The 21,300-nt window shown below is 32.7% G+C and overlaps 1 protein-coding gene across 3 annotated transcripts in view; it reads right to left on the bottom strand.

The window, feature by feature from the left end:
- Cntn5 (contactin 5) overlaps positions 1 to 21,300 on the bottom strand; it is a 1,085,282-nt gene that overhangs the window by 801,903 nt on the left and 262,079 nt on the right. For 2 of the 3 annotated variants that reach the window (XM_063256195.1, XM_063256196.1), the window contains exon 2: positions 21,079 to 21,216. The exons of the other annotated variant lie outside the window; for it this stretch is intronic. The gene's annotated coding sequence lies outside the window, so the exon portion shown is untranslated. The remainder of the gene's footprint in view (positions 1 to 21,078; positions 21,217 to 21,300) is intronic. 3 annotated transcript variants of the gene reach the window in all.

The following is a 21,300-nucleotide window of genomic DNA, read 5'->3' on the forward strand; positions in this document are numbered from 1 at the left end:
ACCTTTTTGTTTAGAGCAAAAGCCTTTAGTTATTGTCAAAATGGTATGATGTTGGCTTTGTCATACATGGTTTTTATCAGATTGGGATAAAGACCATCTATTCCAGTTTTATGTAGGTTTTGTTTTGTTTGTTATTTTTTTTTTCCACTAATAAATGTTGGGTTCTGTGAAATGCTTTTTCTGCATCTATTGAAATGGTCATGTGATTTTTGGTTTGGCTCTGTTGATGTGGTGTTAGATTTATTGATTTATATATGTCAAATCATCTCTGCATCGCTGGGATGAATCCTACTTGATGGTGGTATATAATCTTCTTAATGATTTGCTGCATTCTGTTTGACAAAGGATTTTTGCAACTATTATGTTCATTAGGGACATTGGTCTGTAGTTCTATTTGAGTTTAACCCTACTCTGGTGTTGGTATCAAAACCAGGTCCTTTATCTGAGGAACAGCTGATAATGTTTGCCTCTAGGAATGAGTTTGGAAGTATTGTTTCCTTTTCAGTTTCATTAAAGAGTTTGAGAAGTCATAGCATTGGTTCCTCTCTAAATTTCTTGTAGAATTCAATAGGTGTCGAACTTTGTTTTGCTGGTAGATTATCATTAGTTGTGAATGACATGATATTCTACAAAAAAAACCCAAAATCTCCCAAAAAACTTCTAAATTTAATAGCCAAATTTAGTGACATAGCTGCATATAAATAAACACTCAAAAAGCAATAGCATTTCTGTACAAAAATAACAAACTTGCTGAGAAAGAAATTAGGGAAACAACATCTTTCAAAATAGCATCTAAAAAAAGTAAAGTACCTTGGAATCAATCGAAGAAAAGAAGTAAAAGATCTTTACATTGAAATCTAAGTACTCTGAAAAAAGAATTGAAGAAGACAGCAAAATACAGAAAGACATTGCTTGTTCATGGGTATTGTCATGGTTTTTGTATGTATCCCCCAGGCCTCATGCGTTTGAATTGTGCATTTGTGATTGGTTCATTGCCTAGTGCTTGGATTGATGGTGTCGGTGCTCCACCCACATAGGGGTGGAGTCAGGATGTGATGTAATGGCAGGAAGAAGGTATGTCTCTCTTTTTGCTGGTTCAAGCTTCCTGTTTGCAGCCGCCATGAACTGTAGCCCAGCCATGCCAGCCTGCCTTGGAGTCAAGTGAGTGTGGACTGAAACCTCCAAAAACTGTAAGAAATAAACCTTTTCTTTCCCAACTTTGGGCTTCAGGTATTTTTGTCTCAGCGACGAGTAAAAAGTAACTAAGACAGGTATGTACAACCAATTTGAAAAAGAAAATGGACAACCAAACTTTTACACAGAATATGCAATCCCAATCAAAATACCAATAGTATACAAAACAGAATTAGATTTTTAAAAGTTCATAAAATTTATTTGGGAGCCTGAAAGGATCCAGAATAGCAAAATAGGTTATATGTAATAAAAACAAAGTAAGGGATATCACAATCCCTGACTTGAAATTATATAATGAAGTTACTGTGATAAAACAAAAAGAATGCTACTCTTAACTAAACAGATCTGAGAATTAATAGAGCAGATCAGAAGATGGATAAACAACTCCAAACCCACAGAACTACCTTATTCTTGATAAGGGGTCAAACACAATAACTGCAATAAAGATAGCCTCTGTAATAAATGGTGCTAGAAAAACTGGCCTCCCACCTGCTGAAGAGTAAAACTAGACTCATATCTTTCACCATGCACTAAACTAAAATCAAAACCAATCAAAGATGTAAATATTAAAAACATAATCTCTAATTTTCTGGAAGAGAGAATAGAAAAAAACTATTAAAGATACAGGTATAGGCAAAGATTTTATGGATCTCACAGGATGATTGAACAAATGCTTCAAAGAATCAACAGCTAGGATCCTATTTCATTAAAGAACTTTTGCACACAAAAGCAATCAACAGAATAAAGAGACAAGCCACAAAGTGTGAAAAACTTTTAACAGTTTAATCCTTTTAAACTTTTAATCCTCAAAGCATTAATCTTTAGAATATATAACAAACTCAAAAAATCACACCCCAAATTTATAGAACTGACCCGTAATTGAACATCTGAAATGAATAGACACTTCTTAGATAAAGAACTAGAAATGATAAATAAATTTATGAAAAAATAGTCATCATAGCTGGTTACTTGAGGAATGGAAATTTAAATAATGCTGAGATTTCTTCTCAATAAAGAAAGAAAAATATTTTCAAATTTTTCACATAATTCCTAGGCTAATGCTTTATTTGAACCACCAAACACTACTATATGTATAAAAATTTTTTATGTCCTTGCTTTTTAGTTGTCCTAAAATTTCTACACTAAAGAATAAAACAGAATCAACATCCATGATAAATATTATTTCATTTATGATCAGAGACAAATAACCTATATGTATAAGTCCTGACTAGGCACACAATATTTTCTGGTACATCAATGTCTTTCGGAGTAGGAAACATGTATTTTCAACTTCCTTTTGTTTAAACCATATGTAGCACAGAAATATCTTAAAAGTATTCTAAAGATTTGAGGAATAAGCAATTAGTAGGGTTTAAAGGGGATTTTCAGCCTGTTTTTCGTTTCTCCTATAGAAACGTCTTGATTTTTTTACCTGATCAGTGCGTGTCACCAAGCAGTTCACTGTCCAGGTCAGTGCTTTATGTAGTAGAAGTCAGGAGCTCTAAAGCAGATGTCATTTAATGTGTACTATTACTTAAAATCATTTTATATATTTTGATATTTTTATATAATTTTCTTTATCCCATTTTCTTTATATTTTATAAATATATATACTTTTATTTTTCAGAATAAATGATGAACTGAAAACCTTCATATCTATTTTTAAAATGATTAACTTTTATGTAGTGAAATACATATTAGTTTGAAGACTCTAGATTAGGGATAAAAAACTTAATATAGTTATTATGAAGACACTTTTGAATTATGACTTTTGCCAACTTTATTCATGACACGAGTTAACTTGAGGGCCAGATTATCTGATTTGTGTTAACTGGGAAATGAAATGAGGTGAATAAAGCAAAGTAATGTTTCCAAAACACAAGCTTTGGTAACATGGCGGACAGATAACAGCAACTACCGGAGGCTCTCTGAAAGACTCGGCTCAGAAGCCAGGAATGGTGCGGACTAAGGAGACATAAGCAGGTGGAGATATGCTCTGCTGACTCAGGAACGAACTGGGCTGAGAGAAACCAACTTGGAATGCAGTCCTGGTGCTAAAACAGGAACAGAAAAGACTCGGTGTGGAGGCTCGACCCCGGCGCCATTGTAAGCCGCGATTCGGGTTTCCCGCCGCGCGGCGGCTGGCTGCCTCTACAGTGGTTCGGCAAGGAGAGAGACGCACAGAAGCTCTGAGAACGGCAATCTGCGAATGGCAGGGAGGCGTGCACTGACTTGTGGTGAGGTGAGTGAGAGAAATTGACACTCTACCACAGTTTGACTCCAGCGGAGGACTTTCTGGGCCCGAGCAGTCCTGTGGGAGCAGGGCGCAGTGGTGACTCCAGCCACACATCCCCCTCTCGGGCAGGATTGGTGAAAAGTGCCTGGCCTGCGTGACGCTGCCGGCAGACCTGGTAGGCTGTCCCAACCCAGATACCAGAGCCTGACGGTGGCCGGGAGGGGAGACGCGTAGGCTGCCTGGTGCGTAACTCCCTGGTGTGCAGCGGTGAGCGGGAACAACTAACTGGCGCAATTCGATCAGGCTGTGGCTGACTGGGAGAGAAGCTGGGCCTCTTATATAAGCTTGCATATATAAGGAACAGAGAAGAAGAGGCAGCATGGGAAGAGGCAGCAACAAGAAAGGCTCCTCAGTCCCCAATTCTGAGAAACAGGCAATAGCAGACACCGCACCAATACACATAAGGCACCATATAGAGAGCCTCATAGACCAATTCAGGAATGAAGTTATCAACGACCTGAAGCTAGAAGTATGCAGAATAGTTAGAGAAATGCTAAGTACCACCCAAGAAAAAACAGGTGGTGGAATGGAAGAACAGAAAAAAAGGGGAGAATTGTTTGATGGAGAAAACAGAGAAAGCATAGAATACGTGAAGCAGGTTCAAAGGGACTACCAAGATACTAAGAAGTCTATCGAAGACTGGCATAACAGCTTGAAAGAAACTGAGGACAGACTATCTGAACTGGAGGGCAGACTTGTAATATGGGAGAATGAAATGAAAAACTTCTTAAAAATAACAAAGAAACAAACAGCAATAATACAAAGACAAGAAGATGATAAGAGGATCCATAACTTAAGGATTAAGAACATAAAAGAAGAAGTAGGGACACAAACAAGTGAACTACAAAAGCTACTCACAGAAATAATCCAGGAGAATTTTCCTAATTTAGCAAAAGGTAAAGATACTCAGATGTATGAGGCATACAGGACCCCAGCTACCTACAACCCAAACAGACCAACACCCAGGCATATAATAATAAAAATTCCAGAAATTCAATACAAGAACAGAATATTAAAAGCTGTCAGAGACAAGAAACAGACCACTTACAAGGGAACACCCATCAGAATTACAGCAGATTTCTCTGCACAAACCATCAAATCACGAAGAGCGTGGGGGGAAATAATTCAAGCTTTGAAAGATAATAATCTCCAGCCAAGATTGAGATATCCTGCACAACTGTCCTTGGAAATTGATGGAAAAACAAGGTGCTTCCAGGATAAAGAGGAACTGGAGGAATTTGCAACCACCAATTCAACTCTACAGAGAGTATTGCAAGATATTCTAAAAAAAGAAAAATACAAAGAATCCAGAAATATTGGCAGGGAGGCCACAACGAATGGAGCAGAGAACAAAATGAAGAAGACAAACTGACAGCTACTGACAGAAAAAGAGCTCAACAGAAATGAGGCAGAGAAGATTGGATGATAGGAACAGCTATTTTGGAGAAAATGACATCTTAATAGGTAATACTGATTTAGTATCATCTTGTTTTGAAGTCTCATCTAGCTTTTGTCCTTCTGTCTCCAATGGTCTAAATAGGTTGTATCTTACTGGATTTTATTATGTACGATAGTATAAGCAAAAACCTTGTAAAGACAAGGAGATTATACAGAAACCATTGTTCATTTTCTGTTAGTTGATTCTAAATACTCTGTAATGCTGTCATTCTCTTGAATGGTTTTACATTGTTTTGATATACTTAATGCTACAGTATACGAAGTTGTACTCAAGGATTTCAAAGAAAGAGACAATATGGTAACTACTTTTAGGTTAGGATTATCTGGTGGTGAAACACTATTCTGCTTAAATGGTTAAGTTTTGATCTGCGCTGTTTCGTTGTTATGCCCTCTTTTATCTCAATCTCCACCCCATTATTTACTTTTTTATCTTTATCCTTTTAATTAAAGGAAAAAAATAGCAGGATATATTATAGTAACCCACTTTGACTTTTCATTACCTTGATTTAAAGCCCTGTATTACTCTCACCATCTGGTTTTTAACTGAAGTTCCCCTATTCTGTTTTGCTGGATAGTATCAGGTTCAAAAGTTTAGGCATCAGCTGTGAAGATAATGAGATTCATTATGACGCCCATTCTTGTTGACTTTTATCTACTTTTGAAGACCTACAATGTCTCCAATGTTCTGGTTTTGTCGGTTTTATTCTTTACTGTTTTGTTCAATTGTATTATAACTAACGATATAGGCAATTCTATTAGAGATAGCGGGAGGCATTATGGTAACCATTGTTGATCACCTTGTATTATGTTTTTACATTATCTATTATGTCCACCCTTTTGACTTGACCGATTCTGTTCTGTTATGTCACATTTGGTTTTACTCTCTTCCAAAAAAGTAATAAGAACCGTGGGAGCAATGAAACCCAAAATGTGTAATAGTCATGGTACAAAACAGAGGAAAAGAAAGTGCTCCAAACTATATAACTGCATGTATATTTAAGTGTATAAGATAGAAAATGATATCACAGAGTTTTATTGGATCAATGAACAGAACTGTTTGCAGTATCATTGATGGAATGTCCACTTTACAAGCTTTAATTTTGTGACTTGAACAATTATTTCTAAGATGACAATATGTAATCCATTAACTAGTGATTTCCTACTGTTCATTTTTTTTCTGTAAATCTGTATAACTTGTACCTTTTCCCTGCTTTTTTTTTCTTTTCTCCTTAAATAAAATTAAAAAAAAAAAAGAAAAAAGAAAAAAAAAAAAAAAAAAAAAAAAAAAAGCTTGTTTTTCATGGCCCCTAAATTTCCTATAGCAGGAAACTGTTCAATTACTTATGGAGAAGCTCTTATCTTACTGATTGAACATGCAGGCGGAAAGCACGAGGGAGGGAAGCTTCCCAGTGAGCAGATACTCTGCTGATGCCGACTTCCCCACCTGGAGGCAAAGGGCTAAAGATCCTAACTGTGTACACAATTACAAAAGAATTATCTTTGACAAGTTAGGAGATTAAGTTTATCAGGGATTCACTTTATACGGAAAAAGCTGTTGTCATAAATCATCACATCTTATTTTTTAAATTCACCATTTTCAAATGGATTTTTGTGCAGTGATCCTTTATAAACACAGACATGGCTTAGGCCAAGACCTTTAAATTATTAGTTTTTAAGAGTACACTTTACTGTAGTTTCACAATTACCTGGATATCCCATTTTTATGTCCATCACAAGTTTTGACTCAGCATTTGCATAATTTATTTGAAATTGCTGTTTTGATGAAATGTGACAAATACAAAAGGTATTTTTTCTCATTTAAATAATATAAGACTATTATAAACATGCTACATGAAATGTTTTCTGATTATGCAGTTTAAATTATGCAGTTTGTTATCACAAGCTGGGCAGATGGTTAAATGTAGATTTTAAGCAGTATAGAGACAGAAATTGTGGTAGGATACCAATGTTAAAAATTTTCAGATTTCCTTAAATCTCTGTGCAGGATTTCTTATTAAAATTTAGAATGAGCATTTTGAATTTGCTTAAAGAATTTTAGTATTGAAATTAACCTGGACTATCATCTCATCCTTTTCCCTAGTGCAAGATATTTCTTATAATGAATACTCACTAACATGCAATTAACGTGACCAGATATCTCTTTAACAAGTAGGCCTGAAATAGCTTCTTTCTAATAGTCTTGTTTCCTTGGTTATTCTTAGGAACAGCACACCTATTCTTAACTCTTCCCTGAGACAATCTTTTCAAACAGCTGAGAACACACAGATTGTCTATGTCTAAATCTGCTTTCTCCAGAGTACACATTCTCATTTTGTCCATCATTCCTCAGGTGATAAAGATTGATCATACCCTGCACCTTTGTTATGCAGCCACCAGCAGGTTCCTAATGTCTCTCTCACAGATGTAGTCTGACAAGAACAGAGCACAGTGCTACCATACGGCTTGTGTTCTATACAGTATTTCCTACTAACAGTTTTTACAAAACAGTTTTCCTGTGAACCAATTATAGCAAACTCCTATCTCTTTGTCATTTAAAAATTTTTGTCTTTATTTACTTTCTGTTAATTAATTTTTTTGTTTATTTTGTACATCATCTTCATTTTTTTCTCTCCTGAAAAACGACCCTCACTGGAGTCTTCTTCTAGAGACACAGTAATATTGCTGCTGTCACTGATGGAACAAAAGTTTAAACTGGTTTCAATTTATTTCATTCAAACATTTATTATGTTTCTCACAACAAGGATAAACAGTATAATAACTTATTGAACCTGGACATCGAGCTCCATCTCCTTTTAAAATAATTATTCATATTTAAATAAGAAAATAACACAATTTATAATTTTACAAAACCAAGCAGTTTTTGAAGTTGCATTTTAATGTTTTAAATTATGGATTAAACTTTTAGTATTTAACAACTCAGCATTAAACATTGATGCAATTCTTTCATTTATAATTCTCACATATCACTCTTGCCTCTGAATACAATTATTAAAATAAATCGATGAAAAAGTACAAGTTAATTTACATTCTCCAGGTAGCAATTTTTACATTATTTTAAATTCTGTAAAATTTTATTTATTATTAGTAATTAGAGTATTCTTTTCCTACATTTAGGATTACATTTTAAGTAACTTTTCAGCTATTTACTAACACTTTTAAAATAAGAAAAAGACCTACCTGACAATAATCATAACTGAACATTTCTAGATATGTTTCAGCTTACTGTTTCATAAAGCAGGACTAGATTTTCTTGAATAAAATTAAATATTACTATTTGGTTTTTGTTTTTATAATTCAAATCTCATTTATTGTACTGAATTCTATTTTGGTGGTAATTATATAAGGAATTATTTTATTCCTTTATCAGTAATTTTCCCAGTAATCTTTTTTCAGCCATAGTTTTGCAGTCAATTTTTAAAGTCCCAAATTAGGAAGACTGTACCTAAGTTATATATAATAGATGACTCAGTCACTGCAATTTTATCTCCTCACTAACTTGATAGACGCTGATAAATTTTTTTTTAGGAAAAAAGATTTTCTTTTAAAGTCTTCCCAGTAAATTTGCATCTAATCATCTCGTTTTTCTTTTTTATTTCATTTTCATGTCCACTTTGTATATAAATTATTATCTCTTCCACAGGTAAAAGTCACATTACCTACTGTTTACAGAGCTCACTAAATCCCGCAGTGATCTAGTATGGGAAATATTCCAAGTACTTTAATTTTATGGGCCATAAAACCTGAAAAAAATGAAGATTTGATTCAACGCAGGCAATTTTGTAATACCAAAGCTTGGTATCATATTCATGCTTTCTGATGGCAAATGCTATCATTCCATATTTGCATGGCATATCTGTTTATTGTTTTGTTTTGTTTGTAGTACTGAGAATTGAGTCAAGGCTCATCCATTGGGTTTCATTACTACATCGGTTAGAGTTCACTACAGAAACAAATTTAATATAAAATATTTATTTGATTCTATGAAGAATTTGCAAATTAGTTTTACAATGCTCACCTGCAGAATCAGAAGGAGAATAATCTAAAATATCTATTTGCCAGGTCAAAGCCCTGGAGTTCACCGCAAAGTACACGGCTGAAGGAAGCAGGGACAAATATTCAAAGGCAATGTGAAGATAAGAACCCCTTCTCCAAAGGAAAAGGAAGACTTCCTTGTAATTATCCTTTTTACTGCATCCATGTTTCAGACTTATTGGTTGGTGCCACCCACATTCAGGCTGGAGCTTCTTGTTTTGGTTTATGGCCTATGTGTCTATCATTTAGAGACATACCCAGAGCTTTACTAACCAGGTAGGCAGTTCTAATCTTTCTGGTTGACATATCACAATTAAGAATGACAATATCCATTCTTGTGTTTTATTTTTATTTCTTGAGACAGGAACTCACTGAATCACTAAGTTGATTAGGATGGACTCAAACTCCCCATTGTCTTGTCTCAACCTTTTAATGCTAAAAGTACAGATGCTTCTTTGCTAGGCTGCAGCAAAAAGCCAAACTGCATTCGGAATAATATCAAATTTGATGATAAATTGTAGTAATTTGGGATAGATGAACAATTTTAAGATATTTTATTTAGAAAAATTATATTTCTATTATGTATATTAAGACATTTAGATCAATACACAATCACATATTTATTATTATTATTATACTCACGTGAAAATACTGAAAGTTATTTATTTCTTTTCTCTGGCTATTCCATAGCATAAATTCCTACCCCAGAGAAGAAATGTTATGGAATTCTTATTTTGCCTATTGTTAAATTTTTGTCTTATTTATAAATATGATAATTAAGTCACTGATCAACTTATAAGACCTTAAGTACTTTAATCACCCAACAATAAAACATACTTAGTGAACTATTATTAACAAGGCAATTTAAATTGAGGCAGACTTAGAGAAGACAAATTGACAGTAATCTGAAAATAAAATATCAAAAAAGTGATGAATTTCTATTTTGTAGTTGTAAATATTTTTAATGTAGGGTACCACTGCTTTTGCAATTAATTATTTTTAATTCAATTATAAACATTACATAATTACAACCAGGATTGTTAATAGTAATAATTTCCTCACTATAAAAAATTTTTTTTTCTCTGTACTTGCTTTTTGCTCTGTTTTGTTTGTCTCAGATGGATTCAAACTGGATTTTCCTCCACTTCATAACTATCAATACAGTGGAAAAATGACTGGAAAAGGAACATGGAATTAAATGGAAAGTCAGTTTTATGTTTGGAGCTTACCAGATCTATAACAGCATTTGTCAGGACCATTTACTTCCTCCTTCTTAAAAGGTGCAAGCATGAGACGTGTGATGTGCCTGCTTGACTAATTCTAGCACAGGATAGGATAAGAAGATGGCCAGGAGTTCAAGGTGAGTCAGAACTTCATAGTGATTGTTACAGTTTATATGTGGATGGCTCCCCAATCCTATGTAGTCATGGAGGCAGCTGACTCTAGTGTTTTTGATTGGTTCATTGTCTAGTGCTGGGATTGGCAGTTTAAGTGCTACATTTGTCTAAGGGTAAGTAGTTGGCATACAATATAGGGGAGGGAAGCAGGCATACTTTCCCCTTTTGACCTTTTTGCTTTTGGAATCTGCCACCGGCCCCATGAATGGCTGCCCATCAGCCATGCTATCATGTCTTGGGACCAGGATTATGGACTGAAACTTCTAACAACTGTAAGCTAAATAAAATTTCCTTCCATCATTTTGGGAGTCAGATATTTTGTTTCAACAATGAGAGAAAAGTAACTAAGACTGTGAGAAACTGTCTTAACCATCCCACCTCAAAAAAACAAACAATGAGATCAAAACATGCAGTAGATGTAAATTAAAAAATAATCTTACAATAAAAGAGTCATTGCTTAAATCCCAACAAAAATATTTTCCCTGGCTTTGCTATACTTCTCCCATTGTTCTTTTTGCTTTTCTAATCTGCTCCAGATGCCGTCCTCTGTGAGGGTCTTTTGTTACCCTGGCAAGACTGCCATAATGTTCTGAGCTGATTCAGTATCTCAAATTCACATAGTTGAGTTACCTTTCATGGCCACTTTTACTTTGAGGAAGAGTCTGAAGTCATATGGTGTTAGACTAGATCAGTAAGTTGGATAATGATACATGATAATGTTTTTACAAATCTGCATTTCCTTTAAATGCCACTGGGCAGAAGTATTCACCATAATTTTTATCAAAAATGGTAAAGAAGCTTATGAAGAGGACTTTCAGAATTGCTTTAGAACATGGCAAGGACAATGGAATGTTTAAAGTAAAGTGGAATATTTTTAGAGGATGAAAGCAACATATCTTTTACTATATTTTTTTAAAGTTAATATTAATCATATATTTTGATAATATTTGTATCTTTTAAAATTTAATTTAATTTAATATTTTGGTATTAATCAAATGTAGGACCTTGTGCTTGCCAATTGGGCACTGTGCCACTGAGTTACATCCCCAGCCCCTATCCTTTCTACCTTTACAAGATCCTTTACAACACCATGCATCACTTTTTTTTTCAACTTCTGTGTCTTTCTACTCTGTTCAAATTCCTCTAATCTGTGTCCTATCATTATATGAACCATATTAATTCTTCCTGATTTTGTGTTCTTTAACTATTTTTATGTCTTTTAGAATAATGTCACCTCAATGCACACTTTCAAATTTATATTTCCAGGAAATTGTTTTCTTAAACTTCAAATTTACATGACCTATCACTGTCTTACATATTGACTTGTAAGTCAAATATGCATGCCACATTTGTCTGAAAATGAAATTTGATATCTCCTCAGTCCTAAACATGCTTTCCTAGCCATCTGTTCCATCTTAGCAGTGAGTGCTTTCTCTATCTAGTTTCCTATACAATTCCCACAGTACAGTGCCTTAGGCCTAAAATACTGGAAGTATCTTTCTCCTCTTTCCTTTTCTTATAGGTATATCTAATCCATCGATGAAAGCTGAAAACACCAATTAAATTGTGACATTTCTCAAGTTAAAACTTTCCACGTGTCCAAGCATAGTGGTGAATGCCTATAATCTTAGTAATGTACTAGGACAAGGCAAAAGAATCCTCACGTTTGAGCCCAGCCTAGGCAATTTGGTGACTTAGCCACACACTGGCTCAGAATAAGAAATAATAAAAGGGATGATGGTATCTTCACAGAGAGGGAAAGCTAAACTTCTCAGATACCTCACAGTCACATTTGACTTTTGATTATTTTGTCCTATGAGCTCATTGGCTTCCTTTAATTTAGTTTTTTTTTTTTTTTTTTTTTTTTTTTGTCCCCCCACTCTCTAACTTACTAATCTTCTTAACTCACTCCTCTTCAGGTCATTGCAAATTACATCACTTCTGCAACCATGAAGTCCATATGGCCAGCATTCTTAAATTCTTTACATACCAGCATAAGCATAACTTTAGCAGGAAAGCTTCTCATGATCTCCCAGAAAAAAAGAGGTAAAAGATATACCACCCTAAAAACCTCTCTCCCTTGAAATTTAAATCATTTCTTCTGAAGTTAAAAAAGTTTTATAATTTGTTCATTTATTCAATATTTTTCTTTAGATACAGAAAAAAATTTAAAGGTTAAGATTCTTTAAAAATCTGACTGCTCATAAGTATATTCCTATGTTACTCAAAATAAATACATTATGAATTAAATAAATAAAAGACATACTCAGCATTATAAAGCACTAACCAAATTGCAAGCAAAAAATAGGTATTTCTGGAAAAGTAACATAACTTTATATTTTTAGTATACCACTTATCAAGTAATTAAAATTCTGTCTATAATATACACATTTAAAGAATTTCTTCTAACATTTTATATATATATATATATATATATCTGCATTTTTCATATAACTGAATATTAGAAAAAGAAATAAGTTTATGAAAAACTTATCAAGGAAGTACACCATTTTCCTTCTAACTTCTTAAGGAATTTACAAATGCTCTGTATGTCTTCACATCATTTTAAAATTAGTGCTAAATTCTTTAAAATTTTAAAATTCTTACAAAATTATATGTCACTAAGAATTTAGATTTTACTACTGCAACTGTCATTTTTTGTTGCCATGGTTTTCCTGAACATTTAGCTTTTACTCTATTTAGACAGTTATTTCAAAAGATTATTTTTTAAAATGTTCAATAAATAAGAAAAATTACATTTTTCACAATAAAGTTAATAGCATTATAAATACACAACAGATATCCAGTAAATATTAGATAGTACATTCCATATGTTTCCTTCAGGCTGACTTATGTGTGAAACTGTGCATGTAATCTGATCCTCAATATACCAGTTAAATAAGTATGTTCTTCATTTTTTTATATGAACATATCAACAAAATGAAATGTTTTGTAAATTATTTTGACAATTTTATACTAAATTAACTAAAGCAAATAGGTAACTTGGTATTTGTGAAAGAACTTTCATAGGATTTAAAGAACTAGATGCAATAGTATAGTAAAATTTGTCGAATTTATCAGTGTATGTAAAAATACCCCTCCAATAATCTGAAGAACATATGCAATGCAAAAAAAAAAAAAAAAAAGTTTCGTTTAGATGAAGATTAAGGTTATGTTGAAGGAAACTTACACATTCATCTAAGAGATCTGTTCCAACATCCTGGGTATTTTCATAGAATCTGACTTCATTTCAATTCAGCCTCAGTAGTAGATGTTGTTACTGCTCCAGCCCATAATCCTTCGCTATTCTACAGCTGAACAGGATAGTTTTGTACTCAGTGACTTTTTCTACCTCAAGGGTCAACACTACCAAATTATTACTCTTGTCTCAAGGTTTTTCTTAGCAGCATGGCAGCCAGTTTACCAACCCAGAGAGGCTCTAGCAGTAATGTTTCTAAAGTCAACTGTCAAATGATGGCATCAATTTGAGATATTTTTAATAACTTTAATTTGTCACTAATTGTGAAACTAGATTATGAGGTCCACTGAAATTTATTTTACAGAAGTTTGTGTAGCTGTGAGAGTCTGAGAAGTTCTAAGAGAAAGGGCATAACTTTTCTTACTCAAGCCTTATCTGCAGTGGCCTTTTGTTTCTTTGGTTTATTTTTATTTAACTCCAGGTCTTGATCTCATTTTGATAATTTGTACTTCCTAATAAGAAAACAATGAACCAAGGTACATGGTGGATGTGCATGTGTGAGAGAAACAAGGCAGAAATTTAATAGTTGAAAATGAATATTTTATTCATAGTTTTGATAGCATAGTATTTTATTATATTGTAGTAAAACAGATTATCATGAGAAAAATAATATGAAAATCTGCTATGAACTCTATTGGAGAAATTTAAAAGATGACACACAATTCAATGATCCAGAAAACTCAGGCTTTGATAAAGTGTAGCACCAAAATCTTAGAAAAATATGATTAGCTATAGTGAATTATAGGTGCAAAGTTAATTTTCCACCTTCTCTTTACTCCAAATAAAATGACAGCCTTTAGTATCTCCATTAATTTTTCTATATGCTAGCTTAATCTGAGACATCTTTAATATCAACATATTTTTACAAGATATATTCAGGAAATAATTAGGAAATTACTATGTTATCAACCTATTTGTGAAGCACAGATAATACAAAACACTATTATAACAAGAATATCATCTATAAATTAAATTTATGGTGTGCAATTCAAGTTACGTCTTATAGTTTCCTACCATTTTATAAAGCAGAAAGAAGTAACAAGAATTTATAAGGATTACAAGCAACCCCAAATCTTAAACTTTTTTTATTTCCCTGACCTATGTATTCTATCTCATGTTAAACAGAGCCTCAAAAGTCTTCTAAATTATGTGATCAAAACATTTTACCGAATGTATTGTTGCCCTTCTTTGTAATTATAACATGTAAGAAGCAAAATAAGAAAAGCGTGTTTTACAAAGTAACTACAAAGACCTGTACAAATAAACTTTAAAGTCAAAATTTAAAGTTTAGAATGACATTGATAATCACAATAAGAACATAACTGATCAAATACAGACTGGTGCCATGGTGCATAATTTAACAGATACAACCGATGTTTTGGGATAATGTACAATGCCTTCCATTCATGAACTAGCCAATAAAAAGTATCAATTTCTAAATGACAACATAGAAAATAAGGATATTATAACATTATATTCAAAAGGAAAAGAAACAATTGTTGTTGTAAATAAATGGTATCATCATGAAATACTATTCCACATTTCAGGCTCTATAACATTGACTCTTAAAATTTATTAAGGCAGAAAACTATCACTCGGAAATATTTTGCAGTATAGAATTTTCCAATCTAAGTAACTTACCACACATTAGCTATAGAGATTCCTATTTACTAATTTTGATATATATTGTTGCTGAGCATGATAGACCATCATTTAAGGATGAACTAAGATTTGTAGAGGCATGTAGACTTACATTTAAATCTAGATAAATAATTTACAGATGAAATTAATTTCCATACATAATATAAACTGTTATTGTACCTGTGAGTATGACTCATATCCATCATTACTCCTGTGGGTTTTTTTTTTCCCTAACTTTTTTTTTTATTCTTATTTTTATTTATTTATTTATTTATTTTGTGCCGGGGATAAAACTCACGACCTCGTGTTTGCAGAGCAGGCTCTTAGCTGCTGAGATAAACACCCAGCTCTTTTTCTCTAATTATTGAATAGTTTAACTTCAAAGCATTGTGGAGTTTACAGGCTGGTTGCAATGTAATACCTAGGTTTCAAAGTACTATTTGAGATATAAAGTAGAAGAAACAATATACATGGATATCATTCAGTATGCATTATACTGCTTTCACACTCAAAATCAAAATTGAAGTCAAAGCATTTAACCAATAAAGAGATTTAGATCTTAGGTACTTAACATTACAGAAGAGAGAAATGCTAGGAGGCGGCTAAATCTTAGATTACTGTTAGCCTCCCAGCAATTAGAAACTATAAAAACTCTAGAGAATCATTAGCAATGAAGCAGTTTCAGCACTGGGCCATGTGACTCCAAGAAGCATCCCAAGAAGTTAGCTGCAAGGACAATGACAGGACTTCTACATGTCCTACTTGTCTTCTATTACATGAGTGTCTCTTTGGAATGGCATGCATGTAACTTTTTGAGCATGGGTAATAAGAAAAACAGTTGTCAGCCATTTAGGCTATCTTATATATTTGAGACTTAAGAAACAGTGTTCTGCATCAATCACAACCAAGCACAGTATTACATCATCATCATTTCAATTATGAATGGGAGGATTTTGATTTTTTCATATTATGATGATTTCTGACACAGAGAACGGTAACATTTTTTATGTTAGTCTTACATCCTACAAAAATCTAGATGTACATTATTAATGCTAAGAGGCCCATCTATTTCTAACCTTTCTCTTTCCCCTTTCTCTTTTATTTTCCCCCCTCACTGTCCCACTTCCTCTTTGTCTCCATTCCACTATCTTTTTCTCATCTTATCTTTGTTTTCAGAAACTTTGTCAGACTTTCAATGAAGTTTCGTTCTACTCAGAGAGGAAAAGACTATGGTACTTATTTTCTCAAAATAACAAACATCTGAGCACCTTCCACAAAGCACTCAAAGATATGTCAATTGTTTCATTGTATATATAAGTACACATACATTTTATTTAAAGTGTGCATTCTTGTAAACATGAGTTTTATCCACTTTTACAGTTGAAGAAATTTTGAGTTTCATAAAATTAAGAGCTCAAGCTAGTAATGTAACATATTAGATTCTAAATTCGTCTCAATCAAAATCTTATACTCTCTCCATGTGTCATGCCTGCCTCAATATATGCAGCAAATATGATAGTTGTGAGAATCTGTATCTTATTAATCACTTGTCAGTCTAGATTTCTCCTTCTATAGTAGTTTGAATACAGAGAAATCAACTGAGTTTCCGACTCATTCAAAAATACCTCTCACATATTGTAGGATAGCCTTAAAGAATTCAGGTGATACAGCATTCAGACTGTTTTCATCACTTGTATGGGACCAGGATTGGAAGGAAATTTTCTTATGCTAACAAAACTATTCCAAAGAGTCAGTTTGGATTTTGCCTTGTCTGAACAATTTTCCTTGGCATTCAAAGGTATAGTGCAGAACAATTTAGATTATTTGTAAATATTTCTTGCATTTCTATGAGTCTGCTTCAGAATATTAAAATTTAACAAGAGATACTATTTACTTGGTAAGTATGCATGAAATAGTTTGTATTCATTCAGTTAACCAAAGTGTATGTTCACAATTTATGATTGCCTTTCATCTCTGTTATATTATGCCACTACAATTTATTGATTTTTACTTTCTTCTCTGTACAAAATAAGTTTTCCCTCACATCCTGAAGAGCCATATTTTAGAAATATTTATTTATCAATATATCTTCTAAGAATAAGCTGGAATTTGGGACAATCCACTACATTGCCTTTAAACCAACTCTCTCATTTCCACCACTGATAATTACAGATAAACACTGACTAGGAAATTTATATAACTTTAGATTGTGTAATATTTCATAGCATAAGATAAGTTACTTCTTCAAGCACTCTATTGTACTTCACCTACTTAGACATCTTCATATATTTCTTATTGGCTATAAAATTTTTCAAAGTATACTATTATTAAAAGAGATACAAGTGTGGTTTAAAATACATACCTAATAAGATTTTATGGTAATCATGATTCCCCTTTACATTGTTTTGAAGACTTACCATTTTCATTCATTAGTTGAAATGATTTTATTCTATTTTGTTTGATTTTATTATGTGTGATGGTATGAACAGCTATTTAGAAGAAAACAAGACATAATGGAAGCCATTGCTGAATTAATATCATCTTGCTTTGAAGTCGTGCCATTTTTGTTCTTCTGTTTCCATTGCTTCTATCAGGTTGTGTCTAATTGGATATTGATATGTGTGATAGTATAAACAAATTTTCTATGGAAAATGAGATAATATAGTAGTCATTGTTCATTTTCTGTATTTGGTTCTGGATACCCTATAATAATTTCATTCTCTTGAATGGTTTTATACTATTTTGTTTTGTTTGATACTATTGGATGAGAAGGTACGCTCAACTATTTCAAAGAAAGAGACAGTATGGTAGCTACTGTTAATATCCAGTTGTCTTGTTGGAAGTGCTGTGTTGCTTACATTGTTCTTTTCTGATCTGGTTTGTTCTGCCCTCTTTTGTCTTAATCTCTTTAAAATAAAAAAATAAAATAAAATACCTAAGTTTTTACAAATAGCAAAATATAAATGTTATAGCAAACACCTCAAAATCAATTAAGCTATTATTACTGAATAACAGTTTATGAAGAAGTGTTCCACCTCCCCTTCTGACAGTTAAAACTTGCCCTTTTCCATTGATTATGAGAAACACTGCCATTGTTAAAAACTTCTTTATGATGTTCAGACAATATTATCTCAATGCAGTTTCTCTCATTATTTTAAGTTAATCATGGATGTCATAGTACAAACATTTTAAAAAGTAGAAAGATTGCTGATTTACAAAATTCTTATTCATAAAGCAGTATATACAAAAAGTTTTTCTTTAATTTCATATAATCTTCAAAACTATGAATGATGAAAATTTGATTTTTTTTACTTTTAAAATTTAAAGAACAACTATATTCTTATTATGTATAGTATTCTAATTTCATATATGGATAAAAAGGAGGTTTTCTTTCACAGTGAAAAGAAAATTGTCAGCTCTTAAACTGGACCACTGAGGCTTTTCTCTAAAGAACAGAGTTCTCCTTATTGGAACTGAGCCAAGGTTTATGGAAAGCATCTTGTAAGTTACAGAGAGAGACATATCATTCTGAAAGGATGAACTAAGGACCTCTCAATATGTGTAGCATCTTATCAGGACAGAGATTTCAATACTTGAGTCAGGATGAAGCTGTTAGTCATTCCCTTGAATATTTTTCATGATTGTATGACAGATTATTTGCAAGTGCGTGAATGAAGTGGAATTTTATTTAAAGTGACACCATGAATCCAGTCTAATCAGATCCATCAATTTTAATTCACTTATGACTGCTTCGCACTGTTCTGCGTCTGTCATTTATTTCAACTGCTTCCTATTCTACCAACATGCTTTTCAATTAGTTGGGAGGAGCACCAGCAAGAGTGACAAGATTCGAGTGAACTATGCTCTGCTGAGTCAGCTTCCATATGTTTCTTGTACAGTTACATATGCTCTGCATCCTCTGTTTGAAACCAGAACATCTTAACAAGTTGACAAAAAAGACTCCATTCAAAAATTGCAATTTGTTAAAATGCATGAATTCCATACAATTCAGTTAATAACTGATAGAATATACCAGTTCACCGATGGTCAAATCAATTACTCTATTCTAGTTCCATCTCCTGATAAGTCTAGCATAAATTTAAATGGCATATCCATCATCTATCTGATGTAAGCACTAGCACTGAAACCCTCCTTTCCTCCAACTGCTATGCTGTATTCAGAGGCCTTTTTTTTTAACGTCATAGGCACCACAAATAACCTGTTTCTAACATTGCAAAATGCAAACAAGGTGTGCAGTTTTAATTTTTTCTACTATTCACTGATTTTTATGAAGGATACAATTAATGTGGAGTTCATTTTAAGAGGAATCATGATTAAGAGTGAAGGGCAAAAACTTTATGAACAAATTGTAGATACACTGCAGATTATTAAATTAATTTTATTTTGTATAAAGAACTTATTTTGAGATGATTCTTTTTGTACCAAGCAGAAGTACTATGGAAAAGACTGTCTTATATTATTCGAATGTTAGACTGTAGCAATGCTTTAGTTTGGGAAAACTCACTTTTGTACCATAGTTTGGGATTTCATCTTTTCTCTCTCCATTCTCTTCTCCTGTTATCTAATTTTCTATTTATCTGCCTGTCTGTCTATCTACCTTTCTATTTTTTAAGAAAATGCATGGTTGTTATCCTCCACAAATCTAAGTACAGCTGTTATATTAAAAAACTTCAATCAAATTGCACATTGCACAATTCAATGCAATGAATATAATACATATGAAATGTAAAATTTTCTGCAGTGAATTGCCAGAATCTGAATGTAGCTAGTAGCAAAAAAAAATAAAACCTATTGGTAAAACTATGATCCTTCTATTTTCCCATACAACAGCTCTCCAAAAAGAGATTTAGTCACATTCTTTCATTTACCCCAATTTGTAATCAATTTTCAGGAGACTGAAAATTCTGGAGAGTAAACTGTCCAAAACTTTTGATCAATTAACCTGACAAATTAGAGGATAGGTATGTGACACCTTTGAAACTGAGAATGATATTGTCAAAATTTTATGAATAGAAAATATGGATAAATCAGAGGTTGGCATGCAGAATGAATTCCCTTCCTTGGTTGACTCTAAAACTTACATCATAAGTATTGTATTTAAGTAGTACACAGTGGATTTAATCCGAGAGAGTCTGTGCTCCTTTGGTCATGAATATAAAATATATGTCCATCCCGTATTTTAAAGAACTGTTATTAAATTAAAACAATGTTAAGTTTTGCTTAAAATATGCACATTTGATATTTAGTAATTTTTGTTGATCATATATGAATTTCATAAGCAAATAGCATCAAAGCTCTCTTCCTTAAGAGATGCTCTGCACTGATGGAGATTGCTCTACATCTCTACCACAATTTTCTGCTTATTCACTTTAATTGCTACCTTCAAACTGAAAAACACCAGAAAAGATACGAAACAGGAGGCAACAGTATTGTTTCTTTTGCTGCTTTCAACAATACCACAACCTCTCTGTGTAAAATTCTACTCACATTAAATGAAAAATCAAATCAAAACAAAATATTTTACCATTTTCTCTTTAATAAATCTAGGATATTTATAGCAGTAATGCTTACTGTACCAAGGAAGTTGTTTTCTTTTCAAAGAAAAGACAAATACTCAACTTGGATATGTAAGATTCCAAGCTGCAACCATACAGATAAAGCTAAAAAACTGAAGAGCTATATAACAGACTCACAAGGATTTCAGGCTGATGACTCTCCTCAACATTAATTAAAAGGTATTTAATAAAAAAAAACAGTACCTGCTTTCTGAAGCAGGTTCCAAATTGTCCTCTTGAAAAAGGAACTGGCTTCTGTAAAGTAGTGCTTTTGCAGTAGTCATGCAAAAATGATGTTCTATAGATCTTCAATGACATTAAATGGCAATCTTTTAAGAACACCTGTTAATAAAAAATATATAATGCTCTTATTAAAATGATCCCAATTTCAATGTTCTTTCTTTAAGCAAAACTTTCTTGTTATTA

The sequence above is a fragment of the Cavia porcellus genome, unplaced genomic scaffold (assembly GCF_034190915.1).
Source record: "Cavia porcellus strain 051 isolate PalLab524CR breed Dunkin Hartley unplaced genomic scaffold, mCavPor4.1 scaffold_9, whole genome shotgun sequence".
Lineage (NCBI taxonomy): Eukaryota > Metazoa > Chordata > Mammalia > Rodentia > Caviidae > Cavia > Cavia porcellus.